This window comes from Rhinopithecus roxellana, chromosome 1 (assembly GCF_007565055.1).
Source record: "Rhinopithecus roxellana isolate Shanxi Qingling chromosome 1, ASM756505v1, whole genome shotgun sequence".
NCBI classification, from domain to species: domain Eukaryota; kingdom Metazoa; phylum Chordata; class Mammalia; order Primates; family Cercopithecidae; genus Rhinopithecus; species Rhinopithecus roxellana.
This window is the reverse complement of record NC_044549.1, coordinates 174,867,862-174,883,287: the sequence shown is the minus strand read 5'-3', so window position 1 is coordinate 174,883,287 and position 15,426 is coordinate 174,867,862. Positions and strand designations below refer to the sequence as shown.

The window sequence follows — 15,426 nt, the reverse complement described above, 5'->3', positions numbered from 1 at the left end:
TTTTTCAAGTATAAGATATAATGTAATAGGTCCAAATAGAGACACTCACTAATCTTCCCAATATGCCAAGCAGTGTTAAGTGTCGAGAGTCTATCCAAGAGTAAGACATTTGACTGAATGCATCTGAGTATAGGAACCTTGCCTGTCTGTTCTATGTTGTATTCCCAGTGCCTAGCACTGTATGTTTGCTACATACTTATTGAATTGTTGAATGAAGACATGCTTACTTTTATCATAGACATTAAAATCTAGTGCAAGTGGCAGGCATAGATTTATTTAATTTTAACAGACAGATAATTGCTGGGTGATGACACATTCAGTGCTATGAGAATAGAGAGGAGGAACAATTAGCCCAAACTGAAGTTTCTGGAAAGGCCTTATGAAGGAGATGTATCCATGCTGAGAAGAGTGGATTACACCAAGAGAAAAGGTGTAATATGCCAGACACACAAAATGATAGCCTATATAAGGGCATGGAGATTTGCTAATTCATTCAAGGAATATTTAGTGAACCACTATCGTGTGCTAAGTACTGTTGTGGGAGCAGAAGACTGAAGATGACTAAGAAAATAATCCCTGTCGTCATAAATTTTATATGCCAATGGAGGAGGCAGATAAATTTTAAAAATACCCGCTTAATTTAGAATTGTGCTGAAAATAGAGAAATAAAGGTAGTAAAGAGAAAATAAAGCAGAATATTGGCCACAGAAAGTGATGGGGGAGGTGGGTGTTCTATTTTATGTAAGATTGTCACAGAAGGAATCTGAAGGAAGTTAAAGAGTGAGCCATGTGCATACGGAGGGGAAGAGCTTTTAAGGCAGAGAGAACAGCCTGTGACAAAGCCATGATTGAGGGCTTGCATGGCATACTCAAGGAGAAGTAGGGAGGCCCGTGTGGCTGGAGAAGAGTGAGCAAAAGGGACAGAGGAGAGATGAAATATGATGTTCGTGGTGGTAGATGGTGAACCATTGTAAAGAATTTGGATGATACTTAAGAGAAATGAGAAAACATTGGATAAGAAACATGATATGACTGCCATTTAAAAGTATTGCTCTGGACTGGGCATGGTGGTTCACACCTGTAATCCCAGAAATTTGGAAGGCCAAGGCCTTGAACTCCTGGCCCCATGATATCCTTCTGCTTCAGCCTCTGAAAGTTCTGGCATTACAGGTGTGGACCACCATGCCTGGCTTCGGACAACTCTTCTATGTTGACATTTGTGTAGTTCTTCAGCCATCATTGGGGTTTTAAAGTCATAATTAGTACACTGTACAACTGGATATAATGATTTTGGAGTTTCCAGCAAATGGTTGGTAGTGCTGATAATCTGGGAAAAACCAGAAGGGGAAAAATAGAGGCAAGGTTGAAATCTGAAAAACACCAGTATTTGAGAGCCAGGCAGAGCAGGAAGAGTTCATGAAGGAGATTAAGATGGAATGGTCAGAAAGAGAAGAATCACAGGGAGAGTGGCAATATGTACTACAAAGCCCAATGAAAGCTGATCCCTCTCTGCTTTCCTAGGACCTTCTATCACTTCCTCTCTAGATCATTCAGACTAAGAAACATTGGTCTCCTTGACAAAAAGCATGACTGATCCTATGTCTGAGCCTTTCCATTTGCAGTTCCCTTTTGTTTTCAGATCATTACAAGATGATCATTATATGATTCATTATAATCCTTCAAGTCTCAGCTCACAAGACATCTCTTCAGACGAGCCTTTCCTGATATCCCTAAATTAAAATAGGCTTTACATATTATCCTGCTATAGTATAGCATTTTATTTTACTCTCTTTCTAGCACCAGTCACAATCTGAACTTGTTTAATTCATATATTCTTTTTTAAAAATTAAATTTCTGCACTGGATTGTAGACTCAATGCAAGCCAAAACTTTGTCTGTCTTCTTTACATAATTTTTCTCAGGGCCTAGGACCTTACATCCCACATAGTGGGTGGTCAGTAATTATTTATTGAATGTTTCAAGTCAAGGAGCAAAGTGCAAAGAGAGCTATAAGAAGAATAAATGGAAACAATATCAATACAGGAGAAAAGTCTAACGAAATTCAGAGGTTTCCATTGAATTTGACATAGTCCCTGTCCTCAAACAGCTTTGGTTGATGGCAGTAAGCATAGATCCTGGAAATATACAAGGCATTTCAAAGCAGCATACTGCAATATGATGTAAATGTTACGCAAATGTGGAGGTAGCAAATGAGTGACATTATAAATACTTTTTAATTTACTCCCAGCATAATAGCTCAGAGGTTTTCTCTGCTCTGGTCTTAAGTCACCCACTCATTGCTCTGGGAGTAAGGAAAATGGCACTATTACTGAGCCTTGTTTGAAGCCATGCCATTGGTGCCTGTTGGCTTGCAAATATTTCAGTCATGTCTTTGTTTTTAAGAGGGTGAAGTGCAACAGTTTCAGATTTTATTACTCTAAGGTTTGTGTTGGCTATTGATCATATTTGTCAGTTGTAAAATTTTGATCAGCTTCAGTTTAGAAAGAGATCACTCACAGAAATTTGTGATCATCAATGTGAAAGAAAAGTTTTTGCATTACAAACAGTCACTTGAACATTATTATTTATGTGGATAATAGATTTTGATTACCTATACCTGTCAGTTTTTTATAGAGCTTAACAGATATACCATCTGTCTTTATAAATGATTTAATGTTAAGATCTTGCATATGGTTGACTCTGCATGGGCAGAGGTGGCAGTAGGCAAATCTGGTCTTCAACGTATTTTGCCCTTATAGGTGTCTTTGAAGACATCCATTGCTTATCCACAGTGATCTCTGTTCACAATGGCTGTGACATTGTCCCATCTGGACTGCAGCTGTTAGTCCACTTGAGTCACCATGGAGATATGCCTTATTCCAGTAAGCACAATCACTTTAGGTTCAGTGGTTCTCTTGCTATGTCTGAGCCACACTTAACAAAAGTCAATTTTGTTTTCCTCTGCCACCCTGAGAAGAGGGAAGTTCTGATATTGTTGAAGGCTCTATCTGCCTAAATGCACATAGCAGTCATTTTTTTTTCTCTTAGGTTTTGCCTCCTTTGGTTCAACCTAGATTCCATAAACTTCTCAGGCAATTGGCCCTTGCCTTGGACTTGGCCTAGAAGCATGGACAATGCCCCTCCCTTGGAGACACACCGAGGTCTAGGTTTGTGTTGCTTTTTTTTTGTTTGTTTGACTTCTATCAACATGCAGGGAATACTGTTTTCTAAAATGGCCATGGAAACCTAGGGAAAGCTGTGCACTTCATCATATTTTATCCTAAATTGTTTGCTATATTATGAATCTTACATAGAAGACTCTTTTCTACTCTTTTGCCTCATTGTTTAGACTTCTGAATTCAAAACCCAAGAAGTGCTTACTTTTTTTCTGTTTTATGCTGTCAAATCCCTTTTCTGAAACAATCAGATGAGAACAGCTTAGCTGACTAAGCAGAGAGTAAGCCAAAGACATGGCAAGAGACCATTCCGGGTGTGTGGGTGGGGATCACATTGGCTAGTATTTTAACCTTATTATTCCATCTCTCAATTAAATGTCAACTTTTTATTTAAAAATAAGAGTTACAAGTAGCCAAATCATGTAATTTCCATTTCAGTGCCTCATGTTCTCCTATCCATGCATTAACAGAAAGGTTAATAAGAATTGAAAAGGAAAATTAAGGAAGTAAGGCAGCAGAATAGACACTAGGGAACGTTTAATTATTGGATTTTCTCTGATTCCATTACTGAGATATTCTTTGTGTTCTTGGTACGTATTTGCAATACTAGTCTAATCTACCCCTCCCCTGCCCCACAAGAAGAAGTGATGAAGAAGTACGTAAAGTAAATAAGGACCCATATTTGGTAAATTTCGTTCCTAGTCTTTCCAGGTACCTCTCCTCGCTCCAGAGTCTGAAATCTTAACCCTCAATGCATACACATACACACACATACACAGAAAAATGTACACATAAACACAGATGCACATATGCTTGGGAGTCATTTTGATTAAAAGACTACTCTTTTGGAGTACAAAAGCTAGTCTTCATCCAATATTAGTTTGTTTTCAAAAAAGTCTGGATTTGGAGGTTTAAGAGAAGAAGAAAACAAGAAGAAAAAGAAAGAAATGGATTGTGTCAACGTGATCCAATTCTACATTCCTGTGGTCATTGTTTCACTTCCTCCTGTATCTTTAACACAAGAACTAGATTATGCTACACTTGAAAAACTTTGGAAACAACTGTAAACAGTATAGAGAATTGATAGAGAGTTAGAAAATGAAGAAAAGTTAAAGGATACCAATTGGAGAATGATAAAAAAATTGTAGAATAATGGAGAACTGGAGAATTATGAAAAGTTGTTAGGATTTATTTTTTAGAAGGTGATCTATTTCCACACAGAAGTGCTGGAATTTGTGGTAGAGTTGGGAAAACACCCCCCAATCCTACAGATCCAGTGTTTAGGTGTAAACACCAACCTCTGAAATTTAAGTTGGTGGCCCTTGAGAGTCATGGAAGAAATTGAGCTATTAGAGTAAATTAGTAATTACCATGCTACCTATTCAGACCTTAATACTGAGGTATTGTTTTTATTAATATGTTATGGCATGTTGCTTTATAATGCACTTAAATCATCTCTGCCATCAGTGTTTTATGTCTTTAACTATAAGCTCCTTGAGGGCAGTGGTTGTACTGTTTATTTCTTAGGATCCTTCTACAATGTTTCATATGTTTGGCTCACATAAAACACTTGAAGCATGTTAATTAATATTCCTTTAGAGTGAAACTTATGAGCTTTCTTCTCTCCAAGTTATTTCTAATATACTTACTATGTCTTTCTGACTAGTTTGTAAACTTACTGGAGGCGGGGACAAAGCCTTCCACTTAGTTTCATTTTCTCATGCCTAAAAGAGTGGTAGACACAGATGGGCCCATTAAATACTTGTTGATGGATTGAATGATTGACTAGAAATTTGCTTGAGGTTCTAGTTCTGGGAAATTAAAGCTTTAGTTTGTCTGAACAAACAATCAAACAAAGAAAAATAGAATAGTAAAGTATCTCTAGATGTCCTAATAGTTCTGATAATTTCACTAATACAGGATCTTATATTTATTAGAACTTGTTTGGTTTCTGATAACAGAATTTCTATTCAAAATTGCTTTCCTCAAATAAATGAATGAATGAACAAATGTAACAAAATTAAATTTACCCAGTTACATAACTGACAAGTCTATGAGCACAAGACCAGTTTCATCTGTCTTCTTTACTAGTCTCTGCTTTTCTCCTCATTGCCTTTTTAGTAACACAGACTTTTCTTTCATTTGTGGCTCAGGTTTCCTTCTTACTACTCTAGAATGTATCAGGGCTGACTTCTGATCACTCCCATGGCTTGACTCAGATCATCTTCATGGGTTTGAATCATTATTCTGGCCAAAAGTTTGTAATATTGGCATTATCCAGGTCTGAGTCACATGTTCATCTCAGAATCAGATGGTACGTTCAATTAGACTCAGACTGACATTGGGGAAGGGATATTTCCCCATTACAAAATTGAGGTATTGTTTTCAAAAGAAGGAGTATGGATGTTGTATAGGCGAAAGCCACAACTATCTCAGAGATTCTCTTTTTAGTTTTTCCCAAAATGGAGTCAACGGTTAAACTGTTGTACTAAAAATATTTTCTTATGTAATAATTCATTTCTTCATTTTATGTTCATCAGCTGTCTTTCACGATACAATATTGATCCAATATAACTACAGATCAACCATCTGTTGATATTGGAACCTGGATATTGTACACTGCATGTATAATTCTCTTGGACTTCCTGATAAATTGGAAATAGCTTTGGGCCCTTCAATCTTGTCCCTACTTTCTCTATCATCTTAGAAGCCTGGGCTGGAAAAAGCGACTAACGTTTGCTTTAATACAGTGTTTCTTAAACCTAACTATGCATCAGAATCACCAGCTATTATTAGAAAATACTGATATCCAGGCTGCATGCCCAGAGGTTCTTATTTCATTAACCTGTAGAAAGAATCAAGCATTTGAATATTTTTGAAAACACTAGTGAGTCTCATATGCAGACATGGTTGGGAACCTTTGTAAGACTTGCTCCCTTTGCAGTGACTTTAAGGGGCTCTGAATCAGGAAATACAAACAATGAACACAATTATACCTAACATAGTTTCAGTCTGCGACTATTGACAGCTGCACAATTCCCTCCAGGTGTACATTTCCCTCTGTCCATCACACCTTTGCAAAACCCAGCAAACAACTGTAATCACAACAGAGAAGTTCACAGAAAGGTTGACACCAAAGATGTGTTTTTCCTTTTGCTCATGTGCTAATTTTCTTTTCACATTTATAAACACTGAGTGGTTTATATTTTTGGCCGGGTTGTGCTTCTGAGTTAATGTGCATTGTGAGTGCCAGTTAAGCAAAGTTTTCCCAAGAATTTACCATTGTTTGTGGTTTAGAGGTCACTCATAATGGCTTAAAGAATCTACCTGGAGTTTTGATCTTGCATTTTTTGCTTTTCCTACAGAATGCTACTATTTTTTCTTAATTAATTAAATATCTTTCTTTAGGAACGTACAGAGTGTACCATGAACAATTCTGACATATGATTTAATCTATGTGTGACTACATTTTAAATAAATTTGGGAAGGATTGAACAATGAAGTGGAGCCCATCAATATTGGTACTGAAAATGAGACAGTAAGTTGATACAGAGTGAAATCCACAGAAAATTTAGGAAACCACAGAATGCATGTGATATCTAAGCTTAGATATCACATGTTATGTTTAATTATCTCCCAAATCGTTAAAATATTGTGAGAATTTAATTATTCTGGAATTTAAAAATACATATTAAATTTTTTTCCTCTCAGTTGTACTTCAAATCATTATTTTAGGTTTGGAAAATCACAATAACATAAAAATAGAGCAAATAAGGCGTGTAGAAAAGTAAAATTCAGGAGTGATTCTCTGTTTTCACTTCAAAGAGATCATTGTGCTGTTATAGATTGTGAGAGGATTACAGGAAATTAAAGTTCTAGAGTAAATAAAACCATGTTTGAATTTTCCCAGTGTCACAGTTCAAACCCCACAACCTAGCACAGTTGACATTCTAATTGAGTCTATAAATTGAGTCAGCTTTTGGAATTGATGTATAAACTGAAAGATAACTCATGAATTGCTAATTGTGTTTGATTTGAATTTTATTACTTTTGACCAAAGGCATTACAAGATTTACATGATAAGGAGATACAGTATGGCCTCCAAAATGATTTATGAAAATTAAAATAGAACAAAGATAATGAGGTATTGAATGTATTAATTTGTAGTTATAGAGATAATATCTTAAAATAACTTACCAGGCCAATAACAATTGTGTCTTTCCTGATGTAGAGACCATTTGATATTTAGCTAGGTTATATACAATAATCTAGCCATGGAAATTAGCAAAATCTGAAGGTATAATGAGAAAAGGAATAAATATGAACATTAATTAAACCTCAGGCCCTGACTTAAAGGAATAATTCTTCACTTGTTTAAGATACCAATGTGAGATGAATCATTCCGCTAAAAATACACACTGTCTGAGAGTTCCAGTTGCTCCACATAGTCACTAGCATTTGGTATTATCAATCTTTGTAATTGTAGACATTTTAGTAGAAGTGTAGTAACATTTCATCATCGTTCTAATTTGCATTTTCCTGATGACTAATGATATTGAGCATTTATTCAGATGCATGTTTATCTTCTTTGAAGAAATATCTGTTCAGATCTTTTGCCTATGTTTTTATTGGATGTTTGAGTTCTTACCATTGACTCGTAAAAGTTATTTATGTATTCAAATGCAAATTCTTTTTCACATATATGTATTGTAAATATTTTCTGCCAGTCTGCTGCTTGTCTTTTTGTTTCCTTAGTGCTGTCTTTAGAAGGACAGAAAATTTTAACTTTGATGATGTCCTATATATAATTTTTTTCTTTTATGGCTTGTGCTTTTTGCATCCCCTCTAAAAAATTTTCGCTTATTCTAAGGTTGGAAAGATTTTTGCTTGTAAGCTTTATGGTTAAAACCACTTAAAAAAACTACATGGAAGTTTTTTTTTGTTTGTTTGTTTAAACCTTAAGTTAAATATGCACTTACCATACAGCATAGGCATTCCACTGGTAGAATGCAAGGCATACCTCTTGGGTCCTTTCATTCTTTTAGCTTTTAGCACCGAAGAGGATGCAAAGGCATAAGAATGATACAACGGACTTTAGGGACTTGGAAGAAAGAGTGGGTGTGCTGGGGGGGGGGTGAGGGATAAAATACAACATATATGGTGCAGTGTATACTGCTTGGGTAATGGGTGCACCAGGATCTCACAAGTCACCACTAAAGAACTTACTCATGTTACTTACTCATGTAACCAAATACCACCTGTACCCCAATAACTTATGGAAAAATAAAATTAAAAAAAAAGAAATGAAAACATATGTCCACAGAATGATTTGAACACAAATGTCCAAAACATCTTTCCAAATGAAAACAACCTAACTGACCATGAACAAATGAATAGATCAACATATATGGTACATACACACAATGTGGCATATGCATACACATCAATACAAAGGAACAAACTACTGTTATATGCAACAAGGTGGATTGACCTCAAAACATGATGCCGAGTGAATGGGGCCAGAGAGAAAAGAATAAAAACTGTACAATTCCACTTACATAAAATTCTAGAACAGGAACAGTGAGTAATCATAGTAATAGAAAACAGATCAGTTGTTTCCTGTTCAAGAAGTGGGGGAAGATTTGACTGGGAAGGGGCATAAAGAAACTTTTGGGAATGATGGACATGTCCTCTATCTCGATTGTGGTGTGGTTACATGGGTGTGTACAATTGTCGAAATTCATAAAACTGTCCACATTTTGATGCACTTTAACATATGTAAAAACTGGGAAAATTTGATGAAAATGTTATTAAAAATACTGCAGGGTTTGCCGGTAATGGGGTACTTGTTAAAAATCCATATAAATGGATTTTAAAAATGTGATTATTGGTAGAATTTCAAGCTCTTAAATCTCCAAATTCCTACATTATTATTTTTTAAAATAAGATATTTTTCTCAAAGGAAATTTTTAAAATACAGAAAAATTAAAATAATAAAACAATTACTCCTGTATCAACACTGAAACCCAATTTTTTCTCTATGCTTTTTATTTTTCTTTTTACAGTTTTAATCCCATTATTTATATAATATTGTAGTCTACTTTCTTCATTTAACATTGTATTTTAAGGATTTTTCCAAAGAATGAAATTCTTATGGTTTGTGCACAGTTTTTACTATGTGATTTTCACTGTACACAATATTCAGAGAATAAATACCATAAATTATTCACAATTATCTCCTACTTTCGAACACTTTTCTTTCTTGTTTGCTCTTGTATTTTTCACTTATCTAATGCTGTGTTGATTAGCATACAACATCTTCCACATTGAGGATTATTTACTTAGGATAGATTCCCAAACACCTTGATCAAAGGGTAATAGAGTCAACATTATTACTTGTAACAAAAAGATTAAAACTGCTTCTTCTGCATGGCTTTTCTGTTAGTTTTCTATTCTAGGAAATCTTTCATTCTTTTAGCTTTCCAATTAATTATTGTTTTTTTGAGGCAGGGAGCAAAAGAGAAAGAGGATTTTCACCTACTCTCTGAATGTACTGCATTGCCTGAATTAGCTTCATCTATCTGTCAAAGTGCCCAGAAACCATGATGATAGGAGCTGTGGAAATAGATATCTAGCATATGGGAACCTGCTTATAATTTCTTGCTCACAGCATTTATCCCACATACAGCATTTATCTTTAAAAGAGCAAGACTAATGAACCCGTATGTATTGTTTTCTACTTATAGCACATCCTCATTTGAAATACACCCCATGAAAAATAAAACTCTGCTAATGAGTAAGGAATTGCAATGTTTTATAGTGAGTAGTGTCATAATACCTTGGTGTAATGTGTAATTCTTGCTTTTGCCACTGACCTTATTGAGTTTTGAATTCTTTTTTTTTTTTTTTTTTAGAGAGAAAACTTATTGTCCGTAAAATTCTTTGATCATCTCTGACCTAGAATACTATGTAACTACACCTTTCAATAAAAATTAATCATGCTTCAAGCATATTGAGATTGGACAAACAGATTACTGAGGAGGTGTCCATTTGGGGCAGTTATTTTTGCATTAACAAAGGATTTGCAGTAGTATTCCCAGAAATGTTGTGAATTGCAACTCTGGCATGGTTTACAAAAATTCAGATTGTGATAGACTCATTCAGGAATGCATCTGTTACTAAGTGATGGGCAATATAAAATAGTGGTTAAGCTCTGTCATTTAAAACCTGTATATTTGGGGGCAAGTTACATGGTCTCTCTAAATCTGAATTTCACCCTTTATGAAATGGACAATGAGGCAACTTTCCTCACAGTTTGTTGTAAAGTTTAAATGAGATAATGCATATACAATACATGCCTCATATATTGTGGATACTCAGTAAGAGACATGATTGTGGCTGTGTTTACAGAAAATGCAGTAACTAGGAATAATTCCATCATACCTCACAATTCTACTTGTTCTTTTCTCATTCTCTATTCTTTGAACTCTTATCCCTGGACAACTTTGGTACAGCCATCCACTTCCCTCATTTTCAAATCTTGACCTCTCTTTCGGGAGATAAATAGCACTACAGCCTCATATTCTCCAATAAAATGTACACCACCACATGGATTAAAACCTGGATGTCCTCTCAGGACCTCATTACTCGGCAACCCTTTCACTCTCTCTTCTTTTCTTAGCACATTCTACCCTTCACAGCCGGGAGGAGACATCATGTCCCCCTCTACACTATGCTGTCTTTAGATCAAAGTTTCCCTTCTTCCTCCTATGCTGCATCTTTGAGGCTCAGTCCTTCTAGATAGATCATCATCTTTTTCCCATGGTGATCATTTACAGATATTTTCCTAGTCATTTTCCCTCTTTCACTAACTTTTGGCCTCTGTATTTTTTTTTATTTTTTTATTTTTTTGAGATGGAGTCTCAGTTTTGAGATGGAGTCTCGATGTGTCACCCAGGCTGCAATGCAGTGGTGCGATCTCAGTTCACTGCAACCTCTGCCTCCCAGGTTCAAGCAATTCTCTTGCCTCAGCTTCCCAAGTATCTGGGATTACAGGTGCACGACACCACGCCCAGCTAATTTTTGTATTTTTAGTAGAGAAGGGGTTTCACCATGTTGGCCAGGCTCGTCTCGAACTCCTGACCTCAGGTGATCTGCCTGCCCGGGCCTCCCAAGTGCTGGGATTACAGCCACCGTGCCTGAACTGGCCTCTGTATCTTTATTTCCTTTATTTCCTGTCATCATTCTTGGGAACTTGGCTTCTCAGCTTCTTCACTTCTCTTTGCAGTGACCTTTCCATCTCCACCCACTCCAAAATCTCAAATGCATGTATTCTTCTCTCCAACCACAACTTCCCATAATTCTGGTACTTCCTACTTCATGGCAGTAAATCCATTGATCCTGTTGCTTACTCATAATCCTTCAACTCATTTATCTTATCACTTTCCTTCCTTTCTAGCTTAGATTTCATGATTCATTAACTTAATTTCTCCCTACCAAATATTCAAATGCTCTTGCCCTGTATCCTTCTGCTGTATAAACTCTGTAAAATTCTAATCTTGGTTTGACTTTTCTCGCCCTTTCCATATCTGCTCATGAATAAGGGAGCAGATATAGCTTATTCCTCATAGCTGAGGAATAAACCAAAACATCAGAGACCTCAAATAGCATCTGAACATTACTCCATAATTCTACATTAAAAAATTAATCAGTATTTTAAAATTTGTTTTACTCTCATTTCTTTCCCTCTCATTTTAGCTAATAATCTAGTGTCGTTATGAACATAGAAACTATAAGATGGAAACTTTGTTACTTTCTTCACCAAAATTGGTGATCCAAAGCTGTCTGCAAGGGTACTTATCTCTCTTTCTTACTATTAAAATGAAGGAAATATGCCTTCCCCTTTCAAGTGTTGGTACCTGCACGCATACTCCAGATCTCATCCCTTATCACTTCTCACTTTCTTAAAGTCTTTGCTCAGTTGCTCATTCTCTGTCCCCACTTCATCATCAATCTTTATCTTCCTAAATGATCTTTCCTGTAACACAAAAATGCTTTATTATCTCCCATCTCCACAATTCCTTGACTCTGGAACTCCTGCTATTACCCCATTGTCCCCACCTTTTCACAGCCTGGCTTCCCAAGAGTGGCTTGCAAATGCTACTTTTACATTTTTACGGAATTCACTCTTCAACAAGTTCTAGAATGACTTCTACTCCTGCCACTTCACAAAAACTGCTTTTGTAAGACCATCAACAACCTTCATGGTACCAATTTCAAAGGTCAATTTTCTGACCTTATCTTTATTGGCCATCTAACGACATCGACATCTAGTGATATCTTTAAGAAAATGAGACCCAATTCTGTAAAATCGGCTGATGCAAAGAATCTCCAAGTGGGAGAGAGGTGGTTGTGCCTGTAAACTTCTCTCCATTCCCAAGATGCATATTTATTTCCCTTGGGAGACCTCCCAGTAACCATATGCCACACAGAAGCCCCTGTTCCTTCTCTTCTCTAACTTCTAGTTCAAATGTGATGGACTTCTCTCTCAGTACTCTTAATTCAGATGTAGACGTAGGCTCTTCTTTAAGATCTCTCAGCACAGTGGGAACAAGTAAACAAACTTACCTAAAAGCTCAGGAATAACAAAAGAAAATAAATCCGGAAAGAATTTAGCAAGCCAATATTCTGGTCTACAGGCATGGCTCATTCATCTGCAGTGTAGGGCTCCCAAAGTGCTCATCCTTAAAGAATGGTTTGTGGTCTGTTACACATGAGGGGTCTCCTTTGGGCAGAAAATGACCCTCAAAACACAAATTCTTTTTTTAATTCTCAGGGGTAAACAATGTGTCATTTAATAAACTTTCATTTTTATATGTGATCAAGAACTATTTACAAATAACCTATTGAGTTATTAAATATTAGATCAACTAACTTGGTTGGGTTGTTCATTTGGTATTGAATAAAATTAATTATAAGTTTACATTCATAAAATAAAATGACTGGATTCCCTCAAGGGATTTATTCTACGAATAAGTCTGTGGGCCGTATATTTAGCAGCACTGCAAAGCTCCATTTGATAATTACAATATTATTATTGTAATAATAATTATTAAATAATTACAGTACTATTATTAAATGTACATAAATGTACATAGAAGAGGAAGGGGGATTTGGCTTGCCTACAAGGATATCTGTGCAAAGCAGTAGAGAGCCACTGTGCCATTTTTGTCTAATTTTGATAGATATCACCTTAGCAGCACCTCCCAGAAACTAATTTTCTCTCAAAGCTAGATTAAAGGAACCAGTCCTCAGAATAAAACTTCAACTTGATAGTTCGATGTTAGAGTGAAAGGGAACTCCTATATTTTTGAGGGGAAACCTTGTTGTTTTGGGCTAATACTTTAAGAACTCTGGATATGCTTGAGGTCATGTTCTCCATACTGACAGAGGAAAGATAGCCTCTGGAGGAAAGGTTAAGGCAGAATGGAAACAGGAAGGGCTTTACCAGTTGGTTGTGGTGTTTCCCAGACTTTTGGATTTCTGGGATGAATAAAATTTTAAAAGTGGAAGAGTAACACGGAATGATTAACTTTGTATTTTACCAAATAAAGGCATCAAAAGAGAAAATGTAATCTACTATTAAAAGAGAGGAGTATTTATGATAATAAAAGTAAGGATATACTCTTAGAATAAATAAGTATAATTTACAATATATATTATAATTGAGTATGAAAATCTCACTGTATCTTTTTTCTTTCCATTTTGCTGCACTGTGCACCAATGAAAAGTCCATCAGGGATTTGCTCTGCCATATGGGAATCAATGCTCCATCAGACAGCTTTACAAAGCTGCCATGTGTGATTCAGATTCACAAACTGTATATTATTTTTATTGTCTATTTTTTTCTAATTTTTTCTCATCCCTGAATCCTTGGTAAAGTTTGGTTTACATATTCTTTCATCACCTCAATAAAAAAAGAAATACAAATGCAATAGACCCTTTGAAACCAGAGTGGTGGTAACTGCGATAATATTTCAGAGATTTCTAGGAAAATGTAAATCTCAGGGAAGAGAATTTAAGATAAATGTCCAGATGCTTATTACAAGTAGAGAGGCTTCATTGTCCTATCTGTTGGAGGTTCGTGGTTCAATTTATTTAAAGAATCTGATGGTTTTCTAATAGACCTTCCCCACATTTCTGGAATTGTCTTTTTAGGATCCCTGAAAATGGAAAGGAATTATCCCAGTTTATTCCCACACCCTAATACTGCAGAGGAGTCCCCGAAATACGAAACATTTCAGCCTCTCCTCATTTCTTCCAAGGGTAGATTGAAAGATACCAGCTTCAGCAGGTAAGATGTGAAGCAGGCTTCATTGGTGGGGGTGGAGGGGTTCTCCTCGACGTTGACCTCACTGTACTCCTTGGCCATCTTTCCTCCAAATCCCCTGGGGCCATGCCTATCTCAGATGTAAAGTCAACAGTCCCTACGCAATCAACCAGGTGAGAAGATGGCAGAAGTACCCTCTGGGGAAAAAATGGTGTGTTAGAAAGCAACGGTTTAAAGGAGCAAGGCCGCAGGAACTCAATGACTCAGTGAAGGTGAAAAACCAAGGAGGTGAACCATAGCTCCTCAGTATTAATCAGGCAGTCACCATGTTCATGTGTCAAGGTGTGTGATTGTTTCTAGGGTTAGAAAGGTCAATTCTTTCTTTCCTAGACCTCTGGTAATTTAGCTGAAAGGTAAGGTATTACTGTTAGTCGGGGCCTGCTTTGTTCATCACATTTCCTATGTTGGTGGATGGAATTATTGAGGCTGCCCACCAGACAAGTTCAATGTGGATACATTAAGAAAACCCTAAATACAGGTCTGCATCCAGAAGCAGTATTTAAGAGTCTATTGAGATTAGTGCTGTAAAATTGAGCAAATAAACAAATAAAAAAAGATAAAAATAACAAGGGAAAAGGTAAGTAAGGCTCTGGGAAGTACAACTAATTTGTGGATCAGTCATCCTGTTTCTACCACACAGTGCAGTGTGATCTGACAAGGCTGAGCAAATGTGGTTTTGGCTTTGCACAGCTGAGGCGTTTAACTGCATCATGCTGAGGCGGACTGAAACTTCAAGGGCATCCAGTGACTTATGTGTTTCGTCACCAGTCTGCCCACTCCAGCATTTATCAGCAAGGCAATGCTGTGTGTGTGTGTGTGTGTGTGTGTGTGTGTGTGTGTAATATATATATACATAGATATA

The 15,426-nt window shown here is 36.4% G+C and overlaps 1 long non-coding RNA gene across 3 annotated transcripts in view; it reads left to right on the top strand.

Annotated features, from left to right (window-relative positions):
• LOC115898424 overlaps positions 1-15,426 on the top strand; it is a 169,968-nt gene that overhangs the window by 103,863 nt on the left and 50,679 nt on the right. For 2 of the 3 annotated variants that reach the window (XR_004058174.1, XR_004058164.1), the window contains one exon: positions 14,393-14,528. This is a non-coding gene — a long non-coding RNA (uncharacterized LOC115898424). Of the gene's footprint in view, positions 1-3,047; positions 3,167-14,392; positions 14,529-15,426 lie in introns of all 3 variants that reach the window. The other variant, XR_004058169.1, reaches the window with a different exon arrangement.